Source organism: Mustela putorius, unplaced genomic scaffold (assembly GCF_011764305.1).
Source record: "Mustela putorius furo isolate JIRA1106 unplaced genomic scaffold, ASM1176430v1.1 tig00003927_pilon_pilon_pilon, whole genome shotgun sequence".
NCBI lineage: Eukaryota > Metazoa > Chordata > Mammalia > Carnivora > Mustelidae > Mustela > Mustela putorius.
In genome coordinates, this window is record NW_025422072.1 from 834,579 (window position 1) to 848,173 (window position 13,595).

Genomic DNA, 13,595 nt, shown 5'->3' on the forward strand with positions numbered 1-13,595 from the left:
TAGGGTTCACATAGGATAGATGGGATAATAGAACTACCTCAAAGGGCCATGGTGAGGAATAACTGAGGTCTTTTCATCTCAGTAAATCTTAGTTACTCATCTAGTTGCTCATCCTTGATTTCACTCTTTCATATCTCCTCCATCCAGTGCATCACTATCAGCTCTTCCTCTAAAATGTATCTCTTCACTACCACTACCTCCCCCTGATAACATCAAAGCCACCATCATCTCCTGCCTATAATACACAAAAATGTTCCATTCTTCTTCCCATATAATCCATCTCCTACACCACAACCAAGTGATCCTTTACAGCACGACTGGCATCATGTCACTCCCTCCTTAAACTCTTCAAAGGCTTTCCATTCCATTTAGAGGAAGAATGATGCTACATCACCTATAAATTCTCCTGACCTTGCTCTTGCCCACCTTCCTATCTCCTCTGCTGATTTCATCCCCGGTTCATGTCATTGAACTCTGGCACATACACAGACATTCTTTTCTTCTTCAAATACCTTCAAATAACTTCAAAGTCTATTTCTGCCCCAGGATCTTCATGCTGGCTCCTCCCTCTGCTGGAATGCTCTTCTCCAGGTCTTTGATGGCTCATCTCTTCTTATCGTTTGGGTTGTTTTTAAATGCCGCCTTCTCAGACTTAACGACCTTTTCTTTAGTAGACCCCACACCATCATGCTTTATTCCTCTTTGCTGTATTGTTTCCCCAGATCACTTAATTGCTACACATATGGTCAAGAAACTGTGACTAAGAGAATCACTGGCTAAGAGAATAAGGCTAGTGGAGAATCTACATTAGTTCTCTAAGTCACTGAAATGACTCTCCAACCCAAGCCTGAGTGATCTGAAAAAGTCCAGGAAAGCCCCTAAGGAAAGAGGAAAAAGCTAGTCATCTGTCAGGAAACACTAAGCCTCCCTGCCAGACACCATCCGTGCCATCCACAGCCACCACCTGCTGTAGTGAACGCTGTTTCCCCACTGGTGCAGACTCCAACGTGGTCCAGATCCTGCCAAAGTAATTAACTGACACTGAAGAAGTGGACTCAAAATTAAAACAGAGGGATTTTAGAAGTTAAACTGCAAGTTAAAAGGTGCATAGCTGCTGACACTACGTGGGTAATTTGCTTTGAAATTGGTGCTGAACTAGCATTGGGTTCATAATGGGACTTGATTATTTCCACATGGTATTTAACAGGCACATAAAATCCCACTAATATGAAAGAAGTGTATTTTAAATGTTGGTTGACAGGGAGAAGAATACATTAAATTATTAAAAAATGTAAAAAGGAATTATGGCAACTGAAGTATATTATCTCGGAATATTGATTAAAAACTCCTTAAATAAGAAAGAATTGCTTAAATGAATACTTGATATTAATATGCATCCAGTCGATTAGGATGGAGCCTTTTCTTGTTTGTATAGAAACTATTTTAGACTTTTAAATAAGCTTGAATTGTATTTGAAACATTCCAGCAAAATATTTACCAGAGATTTCCAAAACTCCCTGACTAGACATCATTTGCTGTCTGGTTTAATCTCTAACATCTGAATCCTTCTGCCTTTGCATTGTGGCTGACCCATCCCACTCTGTCCTGTTTGGAGTTGGGGACAGAAGCATGACCATGTACTAAGGATTCAACATAGTTTGATTTCTAGCATCTTAGCCTCTGGAGTCAGACCCTCAGGATTCAGATCCTAGTTGGTCCCCTTAAGAGCTGTGTGACATTGAGCAAATTACTAAATCTTTCTGTGACTTTGTTTTCTCCTCTGTGAAATGCTACCTACTTCAAAGGCTGGGAACCACAACAACAACAAAGAAAGAAAGACCCCATCTTTGGGGGGGGGTCAGCCCCCCAAAAAAGTTCATCTAAATTTTGCCTTGCTATACAATCTCCAGACACATCAAACCTCCTTCCAGACCACTGGCTCAAGTAATGTGTACCAGCTTCTCCCCTGTCTCCAGTCATTCTGCTTTGAACAGTGCCTGGCACAAAGCAGAAAATAAATGTCAAGTGACACCAGCTGCTCATCTAGAGTCCTTAAAAGCAAACTCATTTCCACAAGCCGCAATGGGACCCCAAGCCACACCAGGACTAGCATCCAGTCCAAGCCCTCAGGTACAGGTGAGCAACAGCATTCAGGCTATAGGAGACCTACTGTCCTGATAAGCATGTGCCTCTCTGCTTGGACCACATAGTTATGGCCACTATGTATCAGTCTTAAACAAGCACTCACCATAGTACATACTCTCCCCAAAGTCCATGACCCAGCCACACTATCCTTCCCCCCTTACCCTCCACTTACTGATTCTACTGCAGAAAGGCACTGTGCTTAACATTTATAATATGATCTCATTTAATTTTTGCTTTTGTGTTTGCATTACTGTGGGAGAAACAGAAATGTCAGACAACCTCTGATGTTGATTTTCTTTAAGAAAAGATAATTTCATTTCCCAAGTTTCTTGACTAATTATGTTTTTCAGTTCTTTGTGTCAGGATTTGATAGATACAAAATGATTCATTATTCAATTCTGTGCCTACTCAATAGTTTTGTGAGAGAACTACAGTCTTATAAAAAAGCCAGGATATAAAGTGTGCCCAAATTTAAGTCCATTTTTTCTTTTTTGGTTTCGCTTTTCATTGAAGTTTGAGAAACATAGTTAAAAGTGCACACATACTAACTATACTGTTTGTCACATTTTCACAAACTGAACACACCCATGTAAACAGTATGCAGCAAAAAAGGAGAACATTATCAACACCCCATAAGCTGCCTTTGTACCTCCTTCCTGTCACCAACACTTCCGTAATTGTAACCACCTTCCTTGTACCCCACAGATATCGCTTCACCTGTATTTGCATTCTACATGTATAGAATCATAGAGTATGAACTCTATTGACTTCTTTCACTCAACATACCATTTGTGAGAATCACCCCTATTGCCATGCATAGTTAAAAATGATCTATACAGAATCCCATGCTTGAATATATTACAGTTTGTTTATAAGTTCTAATGTCAGTTTGATGGGCAGTTTGAGGCTATGATGAATAGCATATGACTTTTGGTGCACAAATACACATATTTCCATTGGGCACCCATCCGGGAGTTTGTTGGTCATAGAGTATATATATGTTCTTTATAGTATTGTAACTGCTGCTGAATAGTTTTCCAAATGGTTATGTCAATTTACAAGCTACTATCAATCAAGGAGCATTCCAGTTTTTCCACATCCTAACCAACACTTGGCATTTTCCATTTTTTTTTTTTTAATTTTAGCCATCCTCCTAAGGGTATGTCAGTTCATCTTTGACTTATTTTTCATGCTCATCCTTGATCCTAAATTTCTGTCCATGGCTGCAAGACACCGCCCTCTCCCTGGTCGATGATGCAGAATGACCATGTACCCAACTATATACTAGGTTACCTGGAAGACAATCTCAGCACATGACATGGCATAAAAAATAATAAATCTCGCCCCAAAAAAGCCTGGGAAAGCAATTAGAACTTCACTTATTCTCTTGAGGAGAAAGTGGTGGAAGAATTACGACAAAATACAATCTTAAATTCTCTCTCTAACATCTCACTGTCATGTCAACTGCCCCACTTTTTCCTCAGGACTCCCCTTTCTGTTCTCCTCTCTCCTGGGGCTCCTCTCTCCCTTATATACCCCTTCCTTTCTTTTTTTTTTAAATTTATTTATTTATTTACTCACCTATTTACTTATTTATTTTTATTAACATGTATTATTTGTTTCAGGGGTACAGGTCTATGTATCAGTCTTAAACAAGCACTCACCGTAGTACATACTCTCCCCAAAGTCCATGACCCAGCCACACTATCCTTCCCCCCTTACCCTCCAGCAACCCTCAGCTTGTTTCCTGAGTTAAGAGAGGGTTTGTCTCCCTCTCCAGTCCCATCTTGTTTAATTTTTCCCTCCATTCCCCCCATGACCTTTTTCCTTTCTTTTACTCTTTGTGTTGACTTCTGGGCTCTCCCCACTCCGTTCCTCATCCGGGATGGTACTTCTCAAGTCCAAGACAGATTGCCCAGCCAAAGAACTGATCCTTTCTCCTTAGAGGGGGTGGAGCAGCAATTCATAAATATTGTAACTTAATATATCCTCTTACTACTAGTGTGGTGGGTGATTTCGAGTATGAGGGCACATACTGTTCTCTTAATTTTCATCCATCTTCTGTTCCAAGCTAGTAGTGAGGCCCTAGTGATTCCTCCCCATGGATATCTTGGCCAGGCAGAAAGCAGACCATCTGCAGCCACAGGCCTTTTCACTCTTGCAAAATCCTAAATCCTCAAAAGAGATGGTGCTGGGAGTTGTAGAAGACAGCAGGAGAAGAATAGTGCCTTTGAGAACTGTCCATGCTTAGAGAAGATATTCCTTCTCATGTGGTTGGTGGGAAGAGGATGAACAGTGTGAGGCTCTTGGGGGGGCAAAGCCAAAAGGAGGGAAGTGCCACAGCTAGTCTGTATATGAAGCTTTTGTGCCGCCTGGAAAGTGCACCCAAAATGTAAGCCAAAAGGAATCCATCTTTTGAACAAATGGTGCCTTTGTCCAGAGTAAAATGAATCAGCCCCCTGCCAGGGCCCACGGCCTGGTGAGCAGGATGCATCCTGGCTCCAAGCACCTTTACCTCCTCAATCTAGCCCTTTGTCCAGGATACAAAGTACACCACTGTGCACACTGTCTCTGCAAAAATGGAGCAAGATCTCAACAAGATAGCTGCATGGTGTGCCTAGACTGGAGAAACCCAAGGGATTGGCGGCCTTGGCCTTACAACAGAACACAGAGCCATGAAACTCCAAGAAAGCATACATTTTGAATTTTCATTTTGATATGTCAACTGGGACCATGAAGGCCCAGCAAGTCAATGCCCTTTTCTTTGCCTCACACCATGTGAACGTCCCAAATGCTGTGATCCTAAGAGAATCAGGAACCCCAACACTGATTGAGATGGAGTATCCTGGAAGTCTGGGGAGGTTGGAATCAGTCTGTTTAATTTCATTTAAAGGCAATAAGAAATGAGATGTTTTTTATACACTTGAGTTTATTTTCTATACCTGTCACACCTGAACTACAGTTTCTTTAAAAAATAAACCGACTTTTGATTAGTAAAACTATAAAATCCAACTTGGAGAATGACCGTGAAATTACTCTTGTGTAGGTCTAAATAAGTAGATTTTTATTTAGTCCATGTGAATTTTAGAATAAAACCTTAAATATGAATGTAATCCTGTAAAATTTTATATGATATGGTACCTAACAAGAGGCTAGAATATTTATCATATAAAACATGGAAAGTTCAAGTTTATAATGAGTAAAGATTTGACATTTCCAAGTATTCATATGGGTTTTTAAGCAATTGCTTGTCAATATTTTCCCTTTGTTCTATTGCTTTTTTAGATTGCTTTTTTTTTTTAAACCTGAGAACCAGAAATATCTGAAATGTTACAGATGTCAAATTAACACATACTCTGAACTGTTTGGAAGAATCTTCCAAAGATTAAGATTGCATTTAATCTGCAATTAAAATGTTTATTTTCGAACACACAGTGAAGATTTGTTTTTATGTCACTGAGTAGTCATACTTGAATAACATATAGTCTGATTTTGAGACAGCCAAATTAATAATGGTTGAAATTGACAATTAACTTTAAAAGTTATTGTGCAGTATTATAATCACAGTCAGAAACATTAAAAAACACGTAAGAAAAATTAAGCTAAAGTTTTTCTCATTTAACCTAAAATAAGTATGATTTTCTAAAAGCTCTTGCTTATGAATAAAATTCTAGATGACAAAATAAATACTAGTGAATAAAATCACAAGAGATTGGAAGAGTGGCAAAAATCTGATACCTCAATTATGCTGTAGATTTTTAGGTGTCTTTCCTTTGAAGAGTTCAAAGTACTTGAAAAGGGATTATCTTAACATATTCCATTTCCTAGAATGATAAAAAAGGCAAATATGACTGTTCCCAATGCATAAACAAGACAACTGGAGCACAAAATTTTAATAGATTCTTCAGGACCACAGTCAGCCATTAAATTATTCATATACATGGATACTTTAATGCCTCCATTTTTTTCTTTTATCGTGGGATTTGTTCCCTTATTCACTCTTCTTCAAAATTCTATTTGCAATCTAGGTCCTAACTGAAATAGTGCCTCTTCCATCAAACCCTCCCTGATCCTCAGGCAGAAATAACTGACCACCCCAGCTATTATTCACCAATTCCATTTGCTTTAATTACTGAAACCTATCTCTTTGGATTTTGAACAGTTTTCTTAAATTATGCCTAAATACAAGCCAAGAAGGAATAAAAAATGCACCACAATAGTTAACCATGATTATGTGTGGGATTGGTACTGTCTATAACTTTTAAGCTTTATATTTTCCAAATTTTCTCTAAATGTCATGTTATTTATAATTGGAAAAAAGCAAAACAAAACAAAATGAATGAGGAGTAAAAAGACATAGGAAGTTTTTTGAACTGTTGCTTTAATTTACAGCTAGGAAAAAGCAATGTTCCCAGACTAGCTGTAGATACAGAAAAGACATCTCAGGAGAGGAGAGACCTCTGAGTAGAGGATGGACCAAAAAGCTCCTCGTGCTCCATACACACGAAATTTTACCTCCTTCATATTTTATATACACACACACACACACACACACACACACACACACATAATATATGAACACCCTGGGAATACCTGTGTTGGTTTCAAAAAAGTGTAAGATAATAGGCCAAATGGACAGATGTCTACTAGGAAAACCAATCTCTCTTCCTTAATAAAATGGATAGAGAGGAAGGAATAACTTAAAGCCTTCTTGGGAGAAGAAGTAAGACATAGTGAGGAACCCGTCTGAAATGGCCAGTGCCCAACTACAGTTTCCTGCTTTCAAATGGGAAATTGAGTCTGAGGTAGATCAACAATGCCTGTTTATGTGTCCTGGTTAGGAGGGAAAGCTAAAGTGGCCCAAGAACACAGTAGCTTAAAAAAATGAAGTGTATTTCTCCTTCATAACTAGTCCTGGGGTGATGAGCCTGGGCTGGCGAGTCATTAGGCATCTCTTCCCCTACACAGTCTCTTCACCATAGGGCAAGAATTAGAAAACTACAGGCCTGTGAGACAAATCAACCTGCTATCCATTTTTATAAATAACGTTTTATTGGAAATGGCCATGCCCATAGTTTTTGTGTCATCTTTGGATGCTTTTGCCGTAGAGCAAAAACTGTTTAGTCACAAAACTGAACATCGTTGCTATTTGACCCTTCACAGAAAAAGTGTGTCCGCCTCTGCTCTAGGTGTATTGGCCTTGCTGCCTGGTGGAAGCTGGATCGCTCCTCCATGCCACAAGGCCCACAGCTGGGAGCAACACGTCTCATTTCTCTCACATTCTACTTCAAGGACCCAGGCACAACTCCTCACAGAGTGGAAAGGAGGCTGGGAAGTGGGTCTCTGGCTGAACAACCATGTGTCCACCTACAATTTTGTCCCAATGAAATAAAGAGGATGACTTTTGGAGGACAGCCAAGAGTCTCCCCTACGTGGTGTGTCCATTTTGCCCCAGTGTCTCAACTTTAATCACGTACATTAGTATATATCTACATGTGTGTCATGTCAAAGGCAAATGACCACATTTTTATCCATACAGAAATGTATTTTTGCTACAACCAAGTCAATATATATTCTAGTATTGCTTGTCAGAGCATTAAGGCACAATTTGGTGCAAGGTATAAGAGCTGTAGTGAAAGTCAACGCAAACCAAAGAAAACGTATGTTTTCTTTGGAACATACAATGATGTAAGCAAGCTGGTCGAGATGGTATATGATTCTTCTCAAATGGCATCATGGTGCCGAAGGGTGGCCTACGAAGTGTGCCATGACAAAGGCAGGTGCAAACTAGTGCCTTTAAAAAGTGCCATCCAAATACCATACGATTTCACTCATAAGTGAAATTTAAGAAACAAAACAAGTGAATGAACAAACAAACAAACAACAAGAAACAAACAAAAAGCAGACTCTTAAATACAGAGAACAAACTAATGGTTGCTAGAGGCGAGGTGGGGAAGAGGATGGGTGAAATAAAGGGGGTTAAGAGTACACTTGTCCTGCGGTGCCCTGAGAAAGGTACACAAATGGGATTTTTTTTTAAAGATTTTATTCATTTATTTGAGAGAGAGAGAGAAGGTGAGAGAGAAGAAGGCTCCCCACGGAGCAGGGAGCCAGACTCGGGGCTTGATCCTGGGACCCAAGGATCATGACCTGAGCTGAAGGTGGATGCTTAACTGACTGAGCCACCGGGTGCTCCATTGTATAGAACTGTTGAATCATTATATTGTACACCTAAAATTAATGTAACACTCTAAGTTAATTTTACTTCAAGAAAAAAATAATAAAGAAAAAAAGGTACCATCCAAAATTCTGTTTTGTGAAACCATTCCTCAAACACAAAGAAGTTTGAGACCCATTTGTAAAGTATTGACCACATACAAAATACGCTATAAGCCTCCAATAAGATTCCATTTAAAAAGAAAAAGAAAATGCATATGAAAAGATCTAATGAATAGTCACAATTTCCATAGGGGACTTTAACAGTCCATTTGCTCTACTACTATATGAGATTAGAAATAGAAAAGGCATCTAAGCTAATATTTCTGCTAGGATGATTCCCTGCAACAAATTTTACTACCTTCTTGGATTCAATTTTAAATGTCTGGAGCAATGTGCTCTCCTCATCCTTCTCCTGGAGGCAATTCAAAGTCCTGTGGGAAATTTTCCCAACACTAGTGGTGTAAAAAAAGTAATAGAGTGAAGAATAGGGAGATAGAAGTCCTGGTTCTCACTCTTCTGCTTTTCAACTATATGAACTTGCATGATATGATTCATTCTTTAGATTCATTCAATTAATGTATTTTCCCTAGTTACTAGATTCAAAGCCACTGCTATGGGAGAGACAGAGATGTCAGAGTCTGAGCTCCAGCCTTCCATGTGCTTGTGATCTAATACAGGAGCAAGTGCAAGAAAAAGAAAAAATGCTCAAGTAGGTAGAATCACATCAGTTGTGAGTGATGGTAAAGAGGGGTCATGCAAACTAGTTCTGAGGATTGATGAGATCTAGAAAGGCAAAGTGGGAGAGGGAGGCATCCCAAGTGGAAAGAAGGCATAAGTTAAGGGTAGAGGTAAGAGAGGAGATACTCAAGGAATGACGGGTAGTCAGTGTTCTCTGAACATCTGCCACTCACAGGGGAGTAGTGGGAGATTAATTAGGGAAGGTAGTAGGGATCCACACTGGGAAAACTAGTGACTCTGATGCTATTAAGTAAGCAAAATGAAGGCTTGTCAGAAGGCAGGTGATTTAATCAAGGAAAGACGTTAGAAGTCACATGAGGATTTGTAGAATGGGTTGGGAGTAGGGAGACTAGTTAGAAACTACTTAGAAAGTAGGACAGAAAGACAAACATGGAAGAGATTTCCAATAAGAAACGAATTCAAGGAATTTATTCCCCTGATTTGAACACGATCCAGATGCTTATATTAGAGCTGCCACAACAAAGTATGATGAAGCAGGAGATCTCACACTGGAGTTGACAGGCAGAACAAAGAATACCTGAAATTGAAATGACAGAAAAATAACTGAGTAGAAATGCATTTGAATTTCAACTGCTTAATTTGATGTTTATGAAGACTTTGAACTATATTGTAAGCTAAGAAAGGCAGCAAACCTGAAACTCTGGGAAGGATGTAGGAATCAGTTCCTCTTATGAAGAATATAAAAACATAGAGAATGACTATCCTCCTAGGTTCTTCGCACTTACTCCAAATGAGATGGACTTTGTAGGATTTGGGTCATTTTATTTATGATTTATTTATTTGTTTGTGCATTTAACTTTATCAAATTATATTTTGTATATGATAAAATGCACCTATTTTAAGTGTACAGTGTGATAGGCTTCAATAATATATATATCTGTATACCTCATCATAATTAAGATACAGAATAATTCTCTCACCACCCTACCCCCAGGTTCCCCCATAACTCTGCCATGAAAACAACCCCTTCTCAGGCAACTGCTGATTTGACTTTTATCACTGGGTTAGTTTTGCCATTCTAGAACTTCATATATACACAATCATGCAGCATATACATTCATGCACATTCTTTTGTGTCTGCCTTTTTTGTTCAGAATGTTTTTTTAGATTCACCAGTGTTGTTGCATGTAAGAAGCTTGTTCCTTTTTTACCGAAGGATAAGGTACAAGAATAGTTCACAAATTGTTTATCCATTCATCGGTAAATAGATTTGGGGCTGTTTCCAGGTTAGGGATATTATGAAGAAAGCTTTTACGAACATTAGTGTGCCAGTCTTTTTGTGGACAGAGGTTTTCATTTCCCTTGCATTAAATGTCTAAGCCTGAATCATAAGAAAGTATATGTTTAATTTTATAAGAAACTGGCAAACTGTTTTCCAGCATAATTACAGTATTTTGCACTTCTAACAACAGTGTATGAAAGTTCTGGTTACTCCACATTCTTTCCAACATTTGATATTGTCAATCTTTTTAAATTCTAACATTCTAGAGAGTTTGTAATAATATATTATTTTGGCTTTAATTTACCCTTCCCTAATGATTAATAATATTTTCATGTCCTTATTTTCATATGTTCACTGACCATTGTGTGTATGTGTATACATATAAAATATATACACATTTTTTTAAGAGCAGAGCAGAGAGCCCGATGCAGGACTCGATCCCAGGACCCTGAGATCATGACCTGAGCCGAAGGCAGAGGCCTAACCCACTGAGCCACCCAGGCGCCCACTTTTTTTTTTTAGTAAAGATTCTGTTCAAGTCTTTTGCCCACTTTTTAATCGTCATTGTCTTATTTTTGAGTTGTCAGAGTCCCTTATGTATCCTGCATGTAAGCTCTTTTTAAGGTATATGTATTACAGATATTTTCTTCTGATCTATGGTTTGCCTTTTAAGTTTTTTAGGTTATCTTTGGAAGAGCAGAATTTTGTAACTTTAATAAAGTCCAATCTTTTTATAGATAGGGCTATATTCTAGCTACAAAATCTTTGTCTCCCTTCAAATTTTGAAAAATGTCTGTTTTCTTCTAGACATTTTATATGTTTAGGTTTTATTCTAGTTCGGTGATACACTTTGTGTGTATTTTGAAAAAAAGATTTTATTTATTTGTTTATTTGTGAGAGCGTGGGAGAGAGAAAGAGTGCATGAGATGGGGGAAGGTCAGAGGGAGAAGCAGACTCTCTATTGCACAAGGAGCCCGATATAGGACTTGATCCCAGGACTCTGGGATCATGACCCGAGCCAAAGGCAGACACTTAATGGACTGAGCCACCCAGGCGCCCTGCTTTAGGTGTATTTTTGTGTAGTGTGAGTAGGAGTTGAGGTTCATTTTATTTTTCTCTTTAAATACCCAGATGTCCCAGCACTATCCATTGACCCTTCCTCGTCAAGTTACCTTGTCACCTCGGTCAAAAATCGGTTGACTTTCTATAAATGTTGGTCTATTTTTGAACTCTTTATTCCATTTCATTGATCTATTTGTTCATCCTTTTTTTATTTTATTTTTTTTTAAGATTTTACTCATTTATTTGACAGAGAGGAAGAGCACACAAGCAGGGGGAGCAGCAGGCAGAAGGAGAGAAAGAAGCAGGCTCCCTGCTGAGTGCGGGGGGTGGGGGGCTGGATCCCAGGACCCTGGGGTCATGACCTGAGCTGAAGGCAGACTTTTACAGACTGAGCCACCCAGACACCCCCTATTTGTTTATCCTTACACCAAGGCCACATTATCTTGATTATGTAGCTCTCAGGTAAGTCTTGAACAACAACAACAACGGAAAAAAAAAAAAAAGAAAGAAAGAAAGAAAAAAAAGAAAAAAAAAGAAAAGAATAAAAAGGAAGTCTTTCAAATTTATTTTTCCTTTTAAGAATTATTTGGCAACTCTAGGTCCTTTACATTTCCATGTAACTATTAAAATCAGTTTGGCAATTTTTACAAAGATGTCTTGGGACTTCTATTGAGCTTGCATTGAATCTAGAATAATTTGGGGAGAATTGACATCTTAACAATGTAAGTTTTCTAGTTCAAGGACATGGTATCTTTCCTTCTTATTGTCTCTCTCTTAACAATCTTCTGTAGTTTTCAACACAGATTTTGCATACGTTTTGTTACATTTATCCCTAAGTATTTCAGACAGCCTGTCTTAAAAGTTGACTACTGCAGAAAGGAATCTCATCCATTATTTATTTATTTTATTAGTTTAATTCCCAGAATAACAATTTCTTCAAATTGATGATAGTAAAGGAGAGGTAGTAATGGGGGAAGTGTAATTCTCATTCGGAAGCATTTCCAGTTATGAGAGAATTCACTGCTATATTAGAAAAAATATCTCTTCATGAAAGCTCCCTCCACCCAACTGCAGGAATGTCAATAAATACATATGCACGAGGGAATGTAGACATGGACAGGTCTCCCTGGTGTCAGTAATAAAGCTACTTACCAAGATAATTAGGTGTTTAAAGTTGAAAGCAGCTCTTTTGCAGATTTTCCCAGTCTACAGATCTGTGTATATTTACCACTCAAAAATTACCTGATTTATCACATTAATGGGCACTCTGAACATTTTTTCCTAGGGCTGGATATTTTCTTTAGCAGAATACCCATACTTTAGTTTGAATCAGCATTTGTGCAATTACAGAGCACTGGTATGAGGCCTAAAGATTAAGAGAGGAGAGAAATGCTTATCAGCAGAGTTTTACCTAGACGGACAAAATTCTCTTGAAAACACTTACAGGAAAATCTAAGCTTCCCACTGATCTTTTTGCTTTCCACACAAAAATAGTGATGATAAAGAGGAAACAAACTTTGTGAACCATTAAATATTATATTATTTCTCTTGCCAAGTTCCCTGATGGGTAGTTTATAGATTTTCCTTAATTTAAAAAGTAGATTATTCAAATTCCTGAAATAATTACATTATAAGTATAATAATAACATTAGTTTATACAGTGCGTTTTCCATTCGCAATGTCAATTTTTTCTCATAACCATCAAGTTAGATAAAGAAGAATTAGGTGTTATTATGTAATCAGGAAACAAACTCTAATGAAAAATCTAAGACTGATCTAAAATATGATCTAGGAAAAAATAAAAAATAAAATATAATCGAGAGATCTGGCTCTTTGTCTTTTCATTCTTCCCATTCTTCCTCTCCTCCCTCTCCTCTCTTAAATTTCCAACTTTAAAAGAAACACTCAGAAACCACAAGTATTCAAGAAACACCACCATCAGTAACAGTATATTAACTACTCTGTGTCAGGAAGAAACACTGCAGTTCTGTAACTTCAGACATCTCCAAGTTGAGTGATATTGTTCTCACTTTACAGAGAGAGAAACTGGAGCTCAGAAGGTGTTTATAGCCTTCTCCAAGGCCACATGGCCAAGCTGAGGAGATGGGGTTCAAATCACAGAACCAAATCTCTATCATACAGATGCCTCCTAATTATTATTTAACTAATTCAAACCAAAGCATGAATT